This window comes from Mesoplodon mirus (genome assembly GCF_964341445.2).
Source record: "Mesoplodon mirus genome assembly, chromosome: 17".
NCBI lineage: Eukaryota > Metazoa > Chordata > Mammalia > Artiodactyla > Ziphiidae > Mesoplodon > Mesoplodon mirus.
The window spans coordinates 12,961,013-12,976,608 of record NC_138993.1 but is presented as its reverse complement, the minus strand read 5'-3'; the positions used below and the strand labels follow the sequence as shown (position 1 = coordinate 12,976,608).

The 15,596-nt window shown below is 36.5% G+C and overlaps 1 long non-coding RNA gene across 1 annotated transcript in view; it reads right to left on the bottom strand.

The window, feature by feature from the left end:
- Positions 1-15,596, bottom strand: part of LOC309792407 — a 261,017-nt gene that overhangs the window by 89,964 nt on the left and 155,457 nt on the right. The window contains exon 3 of the long non-coding RNA XR_014291709.1: positions 11,735-11,783. This is a non-coding gene — a long non-coding RNA (uncharacterized lncRNA). The remainder of the gene's footprint in view (positions 1-11,734; positions 11,784-15,596) is intronic.

Here is a 15,596-nt window from a genome sequence, read left to right as displayed (position 1 = left end):
AAATCTTGCCTTATAAACATATCCAAAAGCCAGCTTTAACAATAATTCAAATGCCCATAAAAATAATATTTTATACTGCCATGACACATAATGTGTTTGTACTTGTATGTGTGTGTGGTGTGTGTATGTAGGCAGTAGGGTAATGTTTCAAGTAAAAATATATATTTATCTTTAATGGAAAACTCTATTTCTCCTTTTTTAACCAATGTTTATTTTAGGAGAAGAGGACAGAAGACTAAAATCAATACAGCATAGTGATTAAAAACACAGATTTTGAGTTGAATTTGAATCCGAACTCAGCTACCTCTTTTGAGATTTGGGGTAGGTTTCTTAAATCTCTGGACATAAGTATGCACATCTCTAACAAGGACACAAAAATACCTTCCTTACAGGATTGTTGAAAGTAGTAAAAGTTATAACGTGCATAAAGTGCTTAACACAGTAACTGTAACATAGCAGGTAATTATAATTATGACAGTGATCAAATATACACCTTAAAGAAAACAATTAGGAAGAAAGTAAAAAGCATATTCCTTCATTAGTTTCTCATGGAATCTTAGGAGAATCAACTCCAGTGGTTTCAGAGAATATTTGAAAATTTGTTAAGTGACCTGAAAGCATCCTGGACATCCTGCATATGTGATCCTGCATATCACAAAATTGGGAAACCAGAGTGGCAGAGAACAGCTTTTTACTTACCCTTAACTATAACTCATGGTGAAGATGTTGATTCCAAAAGAGCTACTATCTTAGGCTGTGTTGAAAATCAAGGCATGTAAATTTCCACTGTATTCAGCCTAGATTACTGTGTTCATTAATTGGACTATAGGCAATTAAAACCTAAATTCACCTATAAAAGGGCAACCAGAATACTTATGAGTCTAGAAATCCTACATGTTTGAGAATGCTAATTGTTTTCCAAAAATCATTCTGGTGTTTTCCCACAGTAATAGAGCACATTTTAACTGGGCATTTGACTACCTGAAATAAATATTCCTGTACATGACCTGAGTCTTCAGGTCAATAATATATAATGCAGTTTCTTGAGACACTTTCTAAAAACTTTCCTTAAAATGCAGCTAGTGCATGGTCTTCTCTCATTTCTTCTCCATCTTTCTCTCTTACCTGCTAGCTAGAACATGAACATGATGGCTAAAGGGGGAAAAGCCATTTGGGACCATGAGGCAAACTTGGGAATGAAGGCTATCACAGAAAAACAATGACATGACTTAACCAACTTTTACACAGGAGGGAAATCACTTCCTAACTTATTAAGTTACTCTTATTTTGATACTCACTGTTGAACCTTACCATAAGTGTATTAAATGAAAAAAAAATTTAGGAGAATGAGATTAACCTAAATTCTCATGAGCTGAATTCAAAACTTAAAATGGTTCCCCATGACAGTTATTCTGGAGAATGTCATAAAAGAAGTTGTATAATGGATAAAGTAATATGGAGACATATCTCATTTCAATTTATGGAATATAGTTCAAAATACAAGAGCTCTCAGAAAATTGAATAATGTGAAAGTTTTCAAAGAGAATGAGATGGCCATCTGTCAAGTTATAAAACCCTTAGTTTGAGAGACTTAACTACGGTACTTCTAAGTTACCTCAAACTTAAAGAATCTGGGATTTTATGTCATACCGCTCCAGTCATCACTAATACACCAACACTATCCATTGGGCTAAATTAATTGATTATATGAGTAAAGGATGAAGTCATTGAAGGTTGATACTTGTTAACCAAAGAAGGCAGAAGAAAGAGAAGAAAAGAAGCTCTATATCCAAGTATAGAAAAGCAATACTAAATGCCTGCACTTCCTGGCCACTTTCTTTAGCCTGCAGCAATTAATACAAATGCATATCCTTGACATCCCAAATTTTATGATGAATAATTATGGTACTACACACCCCATACATAAGCTAAGCTCCCATTGATAACTCAGAAATGCCCTTTATGATGAACTGAAGGGATGAGAACAAGGTAGAGATTATGAACTCTGGAAGAAAACCAAAATACTAGGTAGAGGGTTTAAGAGAAGTGCTGTGTCATGAGAGAACCAAACTACAGGATGAAAGGCCGGAAGAGAGGCCTGGAATGGGTCTCTTGCTAAAGAGAGAAACAAGCTAGTATGTGTGCTCTATGCCAAGGAGAGAAAAGAGGAAAAAGGTAAAAGGGCGAAACAGTGTAATTTTTATCTCATTAACACCTCTCTTGATCTCTAAATAATATCTTCCTACATATTCCTTATTAAACCAGAAATAAAATCACGATGCTAACAGAGGGAGAGCAAGAGGGAGTGGAGTAAGCTTGTAACGGTGAAGAGCACATATAATTTTCAGAGAATTTTAGACCGTAAGGAATTTTTTCCTCTTCCTATTGGTAGGCATTCCAAGAGTTATGTGTCCCTGACAAATGATTACTCACATTTCTGAGCCCTTACATTAAAATCTAGTGTGAACATGAAGAGTAGAAATTTCAAATGTTTCAGTCTGTGCTGTTAAATATCTTAAATATATAGTTTATAAATGAAAATAAGCAGATCACCAAATCATAAGAATTATTAAGCATATAGGAAAAATTGTTTTATTAATAAAGTATTCCAAATAAAGTAGAAGAGCTAAAGTCAATATTAGAGTGTATTCTAAACACAGCAGAAAGTTAACAAATTTAATTCACTTTATATTAATTCCAAATTTGACCATGAAAAATACATATCGCCTGGCAAATCCCATTACACTTAAAAGATTTAAAGCGATGACTAAAAAACAAGAATGTCAATTCTACCAGTGGAAGTAAATGACTAGTAAAATGAAATAACTTAAAACTGCCTTTGTTCTAAGTAATTATGATGACTGAGTTTTTTAAATTGCTTGCTCCCTTCCTCCCTCTCCATTATTCTGTAACGCTTGAACTTGTCTCATGCAGCGCTCTGGGAAAAAATTACAAAAGCTATGTTGAATAAAAAATGAGAGTGGCATGGACATATATACACTACCAAACATAAAATAGCTAGCTAGTGGGAAGCAGCTGCGTAGCACAGGGAGATCAGCTCGGTGCTTTGTGACCACATAGAGGGGTGGGATAGGGAGGGTGGGAGTGAGATGCAATAGGGAGGGGATGTGGGGATATATGTATATGTATAGCTGATTCACTTTGTTATACAGCTGAAACTAACACACCATTGGAAAGCAATTATACTCCAATAAAGATGTTAAAAAATAATAATAATAATTGCTTTACAAAAAAAAAATGTGTGTCTGTCGGTAAATTTCATTAAAGTGAAATTCCAAAGCTTCCTTTTGACATATAATCATTTGCAAAATTTACACTAATGTTCAGATACAGAATAAAGGAAACTTAAAAGACTTCACAACTCCTCAGTGTGGTTTTCTGTTCCTCTTCACTGCCCTAATCTGCTATTGACGATCACTTGATTTAATGAAAGGCCAGTGTTATACCAACTTAAGCAAACCAACGCTGACTCTCCTCTTACAACCCATGCTCCTGAAATGCCTAGACTTTATAACCAGTAATATCATGAAGACAAGCATTACCCTGTTTGGAGCACACAAAAAAACCTTTATCCAGTTGCAACACCCAAATTATGTGTCCAGTAACTTTATCTATTAAGTTCCCAGTTATTCTCAGGATATTATTAATCTCTGTAATTCTGAAACAGAGATGTCCCTCACTCTCTCTCTCTCCTCTCTTCTCATAATTAATCCAATAAAAACAAAACACATCACAATCTTCATTTTTCCAATTTTGAATTTCTGTGAAAATGAACTTCTCTGTCACCTCCATCTGGCTAACTGGTTCTTAACTCTTCCCTATGAAACCCATGATTTTCCTCCCTATAAATAGTTCAGATATTACAAACAGTATTCTTTCATATATTCTGTCCTTTTTTTGTCCAAAAAATAACCTCCATGATTTTCTAGACTTTGAGGACATCCACTTAGCATTTATTCTTCCCAACTAAAGAAGCCTAATGTTTTAGTCTGTCCTTACAGACTTTATGCCATTTAATACTTTTAGGGTTCTTCTTTGGTACTTTCAACATTGTGTATATATTTCTTGAGTGTGGTAAAATTTTCCCGTGAAAAATGAAGAACCAAGAGAACACAGAATATGAAAGAAACACACTGTTGAACCAAATTCTCATGCTTATTTTAAAACATCTTTTCCTACAGATAATTATATATACCGAGGGTGAAAGAAAACTTTCAAATAAGAATTCATTCCCTTCCTCTCAGTGTTGCTGTGATGAGGGCAATGAGACAGTAAACTGAATCATACATCTCTCCCTGCTTCTCTTTCATTATCAGGACCAGGAACTGGAGGATTCAAAGTGGAGAGTAAAACAATGTAACATATTTTGTTAAGGCCACATGCTATCACAATCACTCTCCGAGTTCTTCCACTTGCTAGCTCTATAACCTTGGGAAAGTAACTTAACGTTTTTCTGCCTCAGTTTCCTCTAAAAAATGGGATAACAGTAGTGTCTTTGAATTGGGTTATTATGGAGATTAAATGAGGCAATCTATTAAAATAATAATCACGGTATCTGTCATATCAAGCACGCAATAAACAGATCTCCTTACTTCTTAATCACAATGATTCTGTCCTCCTCTCATGAGGCCATGGTGGCAAATATGAATGACACTGATGGAGTATTGGTACACTTGCTCATAAACATAGGGCTCTGAATGCAGCCTACTGAAAACCACTACACATCAAAATCTACTGCACATCAAAAATCTACACATCCAAAATTTTTTTTAAATTTAAAAAATATGCATTGCAATACACGTTATTTGAATCCTTCAAGCTTAGAACATAGTATTTTAATTTTAATTACTTTAAAGAAGGAATTTTCAATGCCACCAAGGTGCTTAGCGTTGCTTGGGATACCTTGAAGAATGTAGCAGAAATACAACGGGGCCTGTCTTCTAGAGCTTACCTTATGCTAAGATGACAAATACATCGCCCAGCTTATAACATCAAACATACTATTAAGACAATATAACACTAAGGGATAAATTGTAGAATGGGTTCCAAATGTTTTACAGAGGAGGAAAAAGAGAAAAGAGAATTCAAGTTATAAAGAAAGATTCTATATATTAAATATGTTGGAATTAATCTAAGCATTAAAGAATTTTTGGCTAAGTCTTAACTATCTCATTAGATGAAAAATGTCCCCTGAATATGGGCCTGATTTATGCTTCTCCTGCACATTTTCATTCACTGAAAAAATGTCTAAGCACCTTCATGTATCAGGTATTGAGGAAGGTATTGGGAATACAACAATAAACCTAGTACATTCCTCTCACTGAAAAAACCTCTGGAATTTCCTGCTCCGGACGTTGGTGGAGAGGCTTGTTGAAGAGCAGTATTTTCACAGGGTTAGTCTGAAACAATTATAAAAGTTGCAGAGAATAAGAAATGGATGTGTTTAAAGATAGAATAATTTAAGTATTCAAGATTTTGGGGAGAAGTGGAAGTACACTGTGATGCTTTTCCCTTCAAGATATTTGTTAGGCTATAAAAAGGGCAGGATTAAGAGGTTGAGAAAGAAAGCAGAAAACAGTGGCCAAAACGCTGAGAATCTGAGTTGAGTTTTGAACAATCTAATGAGACTGGGGAAACAAAAATTGGTGTTCAGAGGCCCTCAAAGAAGATGGCACGGATAAACACCCCAGACCTCCAGAAAAGACTTTGAAATGACCAGACTTTAGGATTGAGGGGCAGAGCTCACATAAAAATCCAGCATTGACCCAGCTCAGTTCAAGACCTGGTAAAGGTGATCTGTTCCTGCTCTAAGGACAGAGTACATTAATATTAAATCCTCTCTGTACAAAGATAACATCAAGCAGAACTTCACAAATTATCTCTGTAATTTTTCATACCAATATCTGGTATTTAATTTTTTTAATTCTTAGGCATGCCAAGAGAGAGGAATGTTTTTAATGATGTCTAGATTAATTTAACTGTGACCAGAGAACACACTTTGTATGATTTCAATCCTTTGAAATGTACTGACAATTAATAAGTGGCTCAGTGTACAGTCAATTTTTATAAATATTTCTAAGCACTTGAAATAAATAATAGAAAAAAACAAGAAGAATCCACATAAAAACTTGTTATTAGCATAAACAAGTAAATTTAGCAGGGTTGCTAAGTACAAAGAATATATTTAACAATCAATTGTATTTCTATATACAATCAACAGTTCAAAAATGAAAAACATTTTAATGGTACTATTTATTAAAAACAGTGTGGTAAACAGGATGCAAGCCATTAAGACCCCTCATAATGGAAATCTTATTAAACCAGCCACCAGCAGTACTGTCAGAAGATGAGAGCTTCCTATCCCAGCCTCTTGAGAATTTTCCTTGTTGACAAGGAGCCATCTTGCTCAAGAGCATGCCTTTCCTGAGGCAATCCATATCCAATAATGGATCACCACCCAGGGGCAGCTCTGATGAGACGTATTTACTCACAGGTCCCTTTGGGTTTGGCCAGGGCTTTGTAAAGCTATGTTAAAGTTTGACTTCTCCCTCTACCCAATCGTGCTTCCTCTCCCTCTCTTCCACAGATGTTCACCACTAATAAATAACCTATATGCATCTGCTAATCCCAAATAGCAGACGCAAGCTATTATATATAGGATGGATAAACAAGGTCTTACTGTATAGCATAGGGAACAATATTCAATATCCTGTGATAAACCATAATGGAAAAGAATATGAAAAAGAACATATTTGTATAACTGAGTCATTTTGCAGTACAGCAGAAATTAACACAACATTGTAAATAAACTATACTTCAAAAAAAAAGGAAAAAAACCTATATGCCAAACTCCATCTCGGCATCCACTCATACAAACCTGCAACAATTGGTACCAGGAAAGTCCTAGAAAGTAGGCAAGAAGATGAGGTGTTAGTGCTGAATCACGTGCTGCTCCACAGGTATTGAGGACCCCATGACTGGAAGTAGCAAAGGCTGCCATTGACATAGGTGCTGGTCCAACTGTTAAAACTATAACAGGTGATCACTGGGGTAGTGTGCCAGTGGAGAAGAATGCACTACCTAACGTAAACATCAGGGTTTTGAGAAGTAACAAATAAAATAGTACCTATAAGGGCAATGGGATTAGATGGCTATTGCTTCATGTCATTGACACCCTAAAAAATAATAATAATGAAAACATCCAAGGGATGAACAGGCAACTGAAAGATAAGTGTGAAAAACACCAGACCTCCTTGGTAGCTCAAAAAGAATGTCTCATCTTCTGCAGGCAAAGGGCAAAGAAAGATCAGGACCAGGACCAGGATTTAAGAGTTAGAGCAGCCAAATTCCAGAGAAAATTAAATACCCAAACATGCTAGGTCTGTTATGCCAAGATCAGTGCTCTTATTATGGGCAGGGGGAGGAGCGAATGAGACCCGGACACTTGGGATAAGGATCTGGGCCTTGCAGAGCAGTAAACTTTTTGAATTCAGAGATTAGAGGCATGTCAGGAAGTCCCCTCCAAAGTAAAAGACAAGTTATTGCATCTTGTGTCTCTCAACAGAAAGAAGAAAGCACAATGCCTGATAACCTTTCCTGGTTGCCAAAGGAGCATATTTCACACCTGGTGACACTATTTTGACTATACAAGGTGAGATGTAATGTTTCAAGATTTGAGAGGGACCCAGAGCACCAAAGGCTCTGCAGCAGGTCTAGGCTGGGGTACAAACAGTTCTGCCCCTTGAACCATATGATTCAGTAGATGCTATTGTATTAGAAATACCAATATTGGGAAAAGATGCCATATGAAACATGGAGCTTATAGCAAGCCCCAGAATGTAGTCCTCTGATTTTCTGGAGCAACTCCATACCATCTTCAGTAGAATTATACACCATTGTGGGGCGGGGGGAATCCTAGAATTTTATTGATCTCTGGTAGAGACTAAATGCCTGACCATGGAATACTAAGTGACCATGGATCTGGAAATGCATATCATGAGCTGGGCTCTGTCAGACCTGGTAAGTCATAAGGACAAGCAGGCTCAGAAATAGTCCATCATAAGATGGAAATGGTATATCCTGGATCCAGCACTAGCAGAACCAGACTGCATAAGGAAGTTACAGAAAGAGATAGCCCAGAATGTACTTGAAGAAGTGGATTTGAGCAACATAAAAAGCAGTCTGTGATGGACACACCACAGGAAGTAGACTGAGATGGACATAGAGATGTACCACCCAGATCCTGCTCCAAAGAAGGGTTTATTATTCCAGATTCTTGAAGTTCTGTGGGCTCCTTCAAGGGTGCCTCAGCTGCAAAGAGCCACCTCACACAAGAGTACACCTTTCTGGGGTAGTCCAAACCCAATGACTGATTGCTGCCAGGGTATAAAGGTCTGACAATTTCTGCCCCTCCAGAGATATCTGTGATGGGCTGTATTTGCTCCCCACACCTTGTGGGGTTAACCAAGGCTTTTCCAGGCTTGCACTGCAGTTTGACTTCTTTCTCTGCCCAGTTTTGCTTCCTTTTCCTCCCTTCCACAGGGATTGATCCCTTATAAATAGTCTGTACACAAAACTTTTTCTCATCTGCTTCTGAAAGACCCAATCTATGACAATCATCAAAAAACAACAAATACCCAGGAGTAAATCTAACAAAATATGTGTGACTTTGTAGAAAAATGAAAAAAATGTTATTAAGAGAAAGTAAAGAAGATCAATAAGTGAAGGAATAATTCATGTTCATGGATTGAAAGTCAATTTTGTACAGATGTCCATTCTTTCCAAATTGATCTAAATGTAATGAAATCCAAAAAAATATCTCAGCAAGTTTTGTGAAAACTGGCAAGCTGATTCTAACATACATATTGAAAATTCAAAAGGACAAAAACAGCTCATGCAAAATGAGGTAGAACAAATTTAGAGAACTACAGTTCACGAAATCATAAATTATAAAACTACAGTAATTACAAGAATGAAGTAATGGCAAAAAAAGATGGACTAATAGATGAATGGAATAGAATCAAGAATTCAAAAATGCATATATAGACATTTGATTTATGACAAGGTGATGCTGAAGAGCAGTGTAGGAAAGGATGTCATCTCAACATATGGTTTTGAATCAATTGGTTTCCATATGGAAAAGAATTATCTTAACACCTATCTCACTTCATGTTCAAAAATCAATTCTAGATGGACTGTAGATATAAATATAAAAGACAGAAGAGTAAAGCTTCTAGAATATAATATAGAAGAAGATATTCATAACCTTGGAATAGACAAGGATTTCCTATACAGGATGCGCGCACACACACTCACACACACACACACACACACAGTCATTTCTTCATCAAAAGACACAATTATGATAGTAGGAATGCACAGAGTGGGAGAAAATATAATCAACAAAGGAAATGATTCCAAATAACCAAAGAACACCTACAAATAAATAGGAAAAACATTAAGCCCATAGAAAACCTGAAAAATCATTAAAAAGAGGATGGGGCACATACAAATGACCATTAAACATATGAAAAATTATACAACCATATTAGTCATTAGAGGAATACAACAGTATACCACTTCACAACTATGAATAGCTAAAATTAGAAAGATTGACAATAGTAGAGAAACTGGAATTCTCATGCATTGATGATTAGCACAAAGTGACACCACCGCTTTGGAAAACTTTCAGTAATATCTCCTACAACTGAAAAACACATATCATCTGGCTCAACAATTCTACTTTTACTTTGATAGCTAACAGAAATGCACACCTATGTTCATTAAAAAACTATACAGACATGATCACAGCGGCACTATAATAGCTCAAAACTGCAAACAACCCAAAATCTATTTAGAGTTGAGTGGACCAAAAAATTTGCTATATCCATACAATGGAAGGTTATCTATGATGAAAAATGACAAAATACTGCTACTTACAATAAAATGGGTACATTCCAGAAACTTAATTTTGAACAAAACCAGACCCCAAAAAATCATCATACTGCATGATTCCATTTATATAAACCTCAAGAGGATGAATGGAAATAACTTATGGAGAGGAAGAGTGGGTAGTGACTGTGAGGATCACAAGAGGGGTTCCTGGGGTACCAACAATTGTTCTATTTCTTGACATGGGTGGTAGTGATATGAGTGTGTTCACTCTGTGAAAATTTATTGATCTGTACACATAGGATCTGTGTACTTCCTTTGAACCATAATAAGTTACATGCCCAGTACAATGTCAGATAAAAGGAAACAGGTATCTGTTGGTTTAACTTGTGGACTTCATTTGCCATACACACAAGTGCATCAAAAGAATGAGAGATCTGGGCACAGGGATGAAATATGAAAAGCAATCCATCCTCACAGGTGCGAAGGAGGGCTGAGGGGAGAGACAGGACCTTATGCTGGTGCCAAGATCACTACGCCCTTGGCACAGCTGTGTGTACCCATGTGTCAGGCTCATTTTATAGAAGAACATGTTGCTAACTCTGTAGGGCTATAGACCTAAACACACAATTCTGTTTCTAAGTTCACATCCTGTACCATACCTTATGTTTTACTTTGGCTGCTGAACTGGAATAGTCATTGCCTCCGTTATTTCTAAGTGGAGGGGTTTTTAGTACTACATTTATGAGTTTCTCATTTTTAAGCGGGTAAACCTGGCCCACGGCACAACCCTAAATACTTTTATTAGTAAAAACACCATCCACTGCAGACACGTTCTTTGCAGGGAAAAAATCTGGCTTCTGGATACTTTGGTCTGGCCAGCAGACATCCCACCAGGTTTATAGTGAAAGATCAGAGTTCTCTCACAACAGCATGAGGATTATTTCCCATCCCGGGATGACTGACTTCTGAGAGGAGTTTGCAGGACTGGCAAGACAACGCGTGGACCGGGCCAAACCAAACATCGAGTGGAAAACTCCACTCAGACAGTGTTCCACAGGCCCAGGCCTCCTGAGGCCAGCCCACATGTGCCGCTGACTTCAGTTAGCGATGAAGCAGCAGCCAAACAGTACTGCACATACTGTACAGACAGTGTGCCTCAGCCAGGTAGAGGGAAGGGTGACAGGGCCACTGGGACACCATCCCAGGTCTAATCAGAAGAATACGCTCTGAGTTTTCCAGGACCTCATAATGCCAGAGATATTCTGAACATGGCTTTGAGCAAATATTTTGAGCATAAATGGCTCTTGGGACCCATGTGTCTAAATATTTTCCCTTTTATGCTAGGAGAGAAGAAACCTTCTTTTCACATCTCTACAAAGTGAAAAAAATTTTTTAAGAAAACTTTATTTAAACCACAAATGTATCCTACCAGATTTTGCCATCTCCCTTCAACATTCTTATTCCTCAATTGCAAATTCACTAGTTAGGAACAGTGCTTCTATACATCCTACATCCTGACAAGTACACTATTCATACCCCAAAGTATCGAATATTTATTCACATGGTCATTACATCTACGTTGTTAATGTATTCTAAAAACTTTAAAAGGTGCTATGGAAGCACCTCTGAAATTATGCCTCCAATAAGAAAACTTCCATGAAGAAAGAAAACAAATCATTGAAAGTTGTTTGCATACTTACTTTAAAATATGTGACATTTATCCATTTGGTCCAAAACTGGAAGGCATGATGATGCATATATGTGACAAATGCAGAACAAGACATTCTCTCCCCAAAAGATGAAAAATCGCTTTACTTACAGCATATTATAGTAGATTTCACAGAGAAGTTGAAGATGTCAGAAGATTTCTAAATGTGAAAAGAAAGATTTATTTTAAAATTCTGTGAATTTCAAAGAATTGTGCAGATATATAAATCAGATTAATTATATTACATGCACTAATATTTCTATGACTAACAATGGCTGTTAACACCCAATTTCCAAAAGGATATTTCCTGACACATAAATTCTTATAACTAGAACAACATAGTTTTTCCAAATAAATCTTTTCACATCCATTTAAATAAAATCACATCTTACTGGGCAAAGAATAAAGAAAGAATCAAAAATGAGTGTAAGCTGTTAACTCTTAACAAACGTCAGGTGCCTTCTGCTGTGCTTCCTCGTGCTTCCTCAGAACTCCACATCACTCCACTTTGCAACTTACTTTTTCAGTCATCTCAGTAAAAATTTAAAGATTCTGACCCTTCTTCAAAGAAGGGTGAAAGACTGAAGCCCAGGTCAATTCACTCACCAAGGAGATAAGATTTCCCCCAGTATCCATTTTCCAATGCCAAAAGGTTTATGAGGAAAAAGAGATGGGTTATTTTGTCCAATCCAGAAAATGTTTTAACTAAAATATTTTTTATCTTTTTCTTTTAAGATAATATCTAAATTTGTATAGCTACTTAGAGTTTACAAAGTGCTACCCACTTTATTTTTTTTAATCCTCACCAGAGCAGAGCTTGGATCACTACTTTGTAGACATAGAGACTGAAGCCAAAACCTGAATCTAAGCCCTCGAGCCCCAGCACAAGCTTTTGCCTCTTAACCATATCTGAGAGAAAGAGATGAGGCTGCTTAGGACTCCCTTTTGTTGGGTGAGATGCAAAAAGATACAGAATTTAACAGGAAAAGAGATGCTAATGGAGCCTGAAAAGATGCTTGGCGATTCTGACTAGAATTGTGAGAGAAATTTTTTGATAAAGGAGAACTGAGACAGGAAAGTGATCATTTCAACCTTTAAGGAATTCACTTAAAAATGAGAACAACTTTAGTATTAGCTCTCTCAGAACCACACTGAAGCAGGAGTTTTGACTGGCACTACAGAAAAAAAAATCTGGGACAAAACACCACATTTGCAGTTGTAGTAAGGATGGCTCTAAGTTAAAGCTGCTTGTAACTCACAGCCCCACAACCTGTGGGAGTGTTAAAGGTTCCCACGATCCCCTTCTGCCTTCATCTTCTATCTGCTTCCACATGCACTGTCTCGGTGTCTCACTGTGTCAACCAAATTGTGAACTCATACACTTTCTTGGTTTCAAAAGAATTAAAACAAATATTACCTTCTTTTAAAAAATCATACACAGATCAGTATGGGCAATGGAGGTTTTATTAAAGATTTCAGAAGATTAGAAGGGTGTGGCATAACTCAAATTTTACAATTCATCTTTCAGATATACTTTTTCAAAATTTCTCTGACAAGAATGGGATTTAGGGGCCCTATCTTGGTCCCTTCTCTAGCTGGCATCTCATCTATTCTCCCAACCTCTCACCTTCCCGCTAACTGCTCTTGCTTCTCACTGGCTTCCTCTTCCTTCTCATTTTCCTTCCCATCCACCTCAAGAAAAGTAAAATGTTCCTTCCTGGCTCAAGTTTAACAATTTAGCGGTTGTCTTGTGTTGTTGAGATGTTCCTAAGATCTCACCATCCAACCCCAAGAGATTACTCAAGTATATCCCCACCCCCCCAGAAGCTCTTAAATATAGTTAGAGAGTAAAGGAATGGGCAATAGTCATAAATGAGCAAATGACCTTGGCTAGCCATTGATTTTTTTCAAAAATGTACATTTAAAACTAATTTAGATAATGTATGATTTGTCCTATGCATTTCATATTCGTAGTTGTTTTAGAAGTAAACTGCTTGTGTGTATCCAGGTCACATGAACTTGAAGGATCAGCAACTAAAACCCTTCATACAGAGTCCTGAGCAGTAAGTAAGGACATGGTCTCTGGAGGTAGACAGTGGAGTTGAAATTGTCTCCTCCACTGCCTTAGGCAAATTACTCACCCTCTCTGGCCTCAATTTCTTCAGGTGTAAAATAGAATGATAGTAATTACTTCCACCTCATAGGGTTATCATATGAATAAAATGAGTTAACACATGTGAAGTCCTTAGAACATTGCCTGGCACATGGTAAGTACTGAGTAATGGTGGATATTATTAGAATTATCTTAACAGAACGCAGTGGTATCTTTTTTCCTTATATCTCCTCTTAAGCATTTGTTATTTTTACTATTTATTTGTCAATTACTAATGTGTTACTTTGAAATAACTCATACATCTATAGTATAATAGAATACAACCTACATGCTTATCTTTATTCAAAGGTTTATAAACGACTGTTGTAGATTATGACCTTACAGATATTGACTTCATTTTAACATTTTTCTATCTACCATAGTGCTCAGTAAAATAGCTTGCTCATAACAGGGGCTTAATTAATATTTACTAGTTCAAACACCAGCTGTAATAAAACCAATTGTGTGTTGATATATTTTTAACTTGGTTTGTGATACCTTACTGGAGAATCCCTCAAAATCTATTTATCAACTTGTGTTTGCCCTTTCTTCCCTCTCAATTACTGGAGATATTCTCACTTCCATTTCCATAAGCTTTTCACTGTCCCTACTGAAATTCCAGGCCAAAAAAAAGAGTGTGAGAGAGAGAGAGAGAGAAGGAGAGAGAGGGAGAGAGAAGGTTAAATAAATATTTATCCATGGTAAAGAACATATTTCTGCACTTTATTTTGTTTTCCAGAAATTGCGTTTTCCATCATATTTCCAATGTAAAATATGCAAATAATTGCAAAATACTTTTAGTTGTCATTTTAAAATCTATTGGAAAATGTGGGCATACTTTAGGATGAGATTTTTTTCTCTTGTGTTTTTCATTTTACTTGAAAACTACTTTATTTGTATGTAGCCAATAGTTGGGGAAGGGCTAATCTATAAGAGTCATTTTAACTATTTTTCATGCCAATGAGAAACTCAAGGATTAGCAATTACTTTCCAGACATTTAGGTCATGCTCTCTCTTCATTGTTCTGCTCATGTCTCTCATTCTCACTCCTGGGTGCATACACACCCCACCTTAAAGCAAGTTCTCAGATTCACAAGAAACCAATTTCATGAATTAAAGGAAGTCAGTCAAAGGGAAAAAGGGGGTGTAATTTTAGGTCTCTGATCCTTTTTGGATTGCAAAATCTGAGGTTTGGGATGCCTCCAAACACCTGCACCTAACCAGGAGAGCAAGAATGTGTCTTGTGGCTCTCTACTTACCTATTAATGAAACAAATATTATTATTTTTACAGGATAATTTTGACCAAAATTCACTTGGCTAAGAAATGGTAAATATAGAAAATCAAATTACTGACATATTGTGCCTCTTTGTATACATTTTTAAAAATATATATCAGGTTATAGAGATACAGACATATACAACTTGTCTTCAAAAATAGTAGCAGACATCCAATAGTGCTTAGTGGGAACACTGGAAAGAAGTAACAAGTAAAATACGTAATCTATGGTTTAACATAGGCTAAATTGGAGTTCATGTGTTGTATCATTCATCAACCCTCACTCTAACACCCACACCCAAGGTACATATGTGCAGTAAGTGATACACATAGGCGCTTCTGTTTTGTAAGTAGAAGACGAGAAGGGAGCTTGTGGTTCAAGTCTAATACTAAGAAAGGAGAAGGTGGCAGGGGTACTATGATGTCTGTTCCCAGTAGAACTCTTGTTTTATGTTTAAGACCCTACGATTAGTGAAGTGGGGTTCAAAAATGATTAAACTCTTTGACATGAAAGATTCTGTAAGACATCGGACCCAAGAAGAGG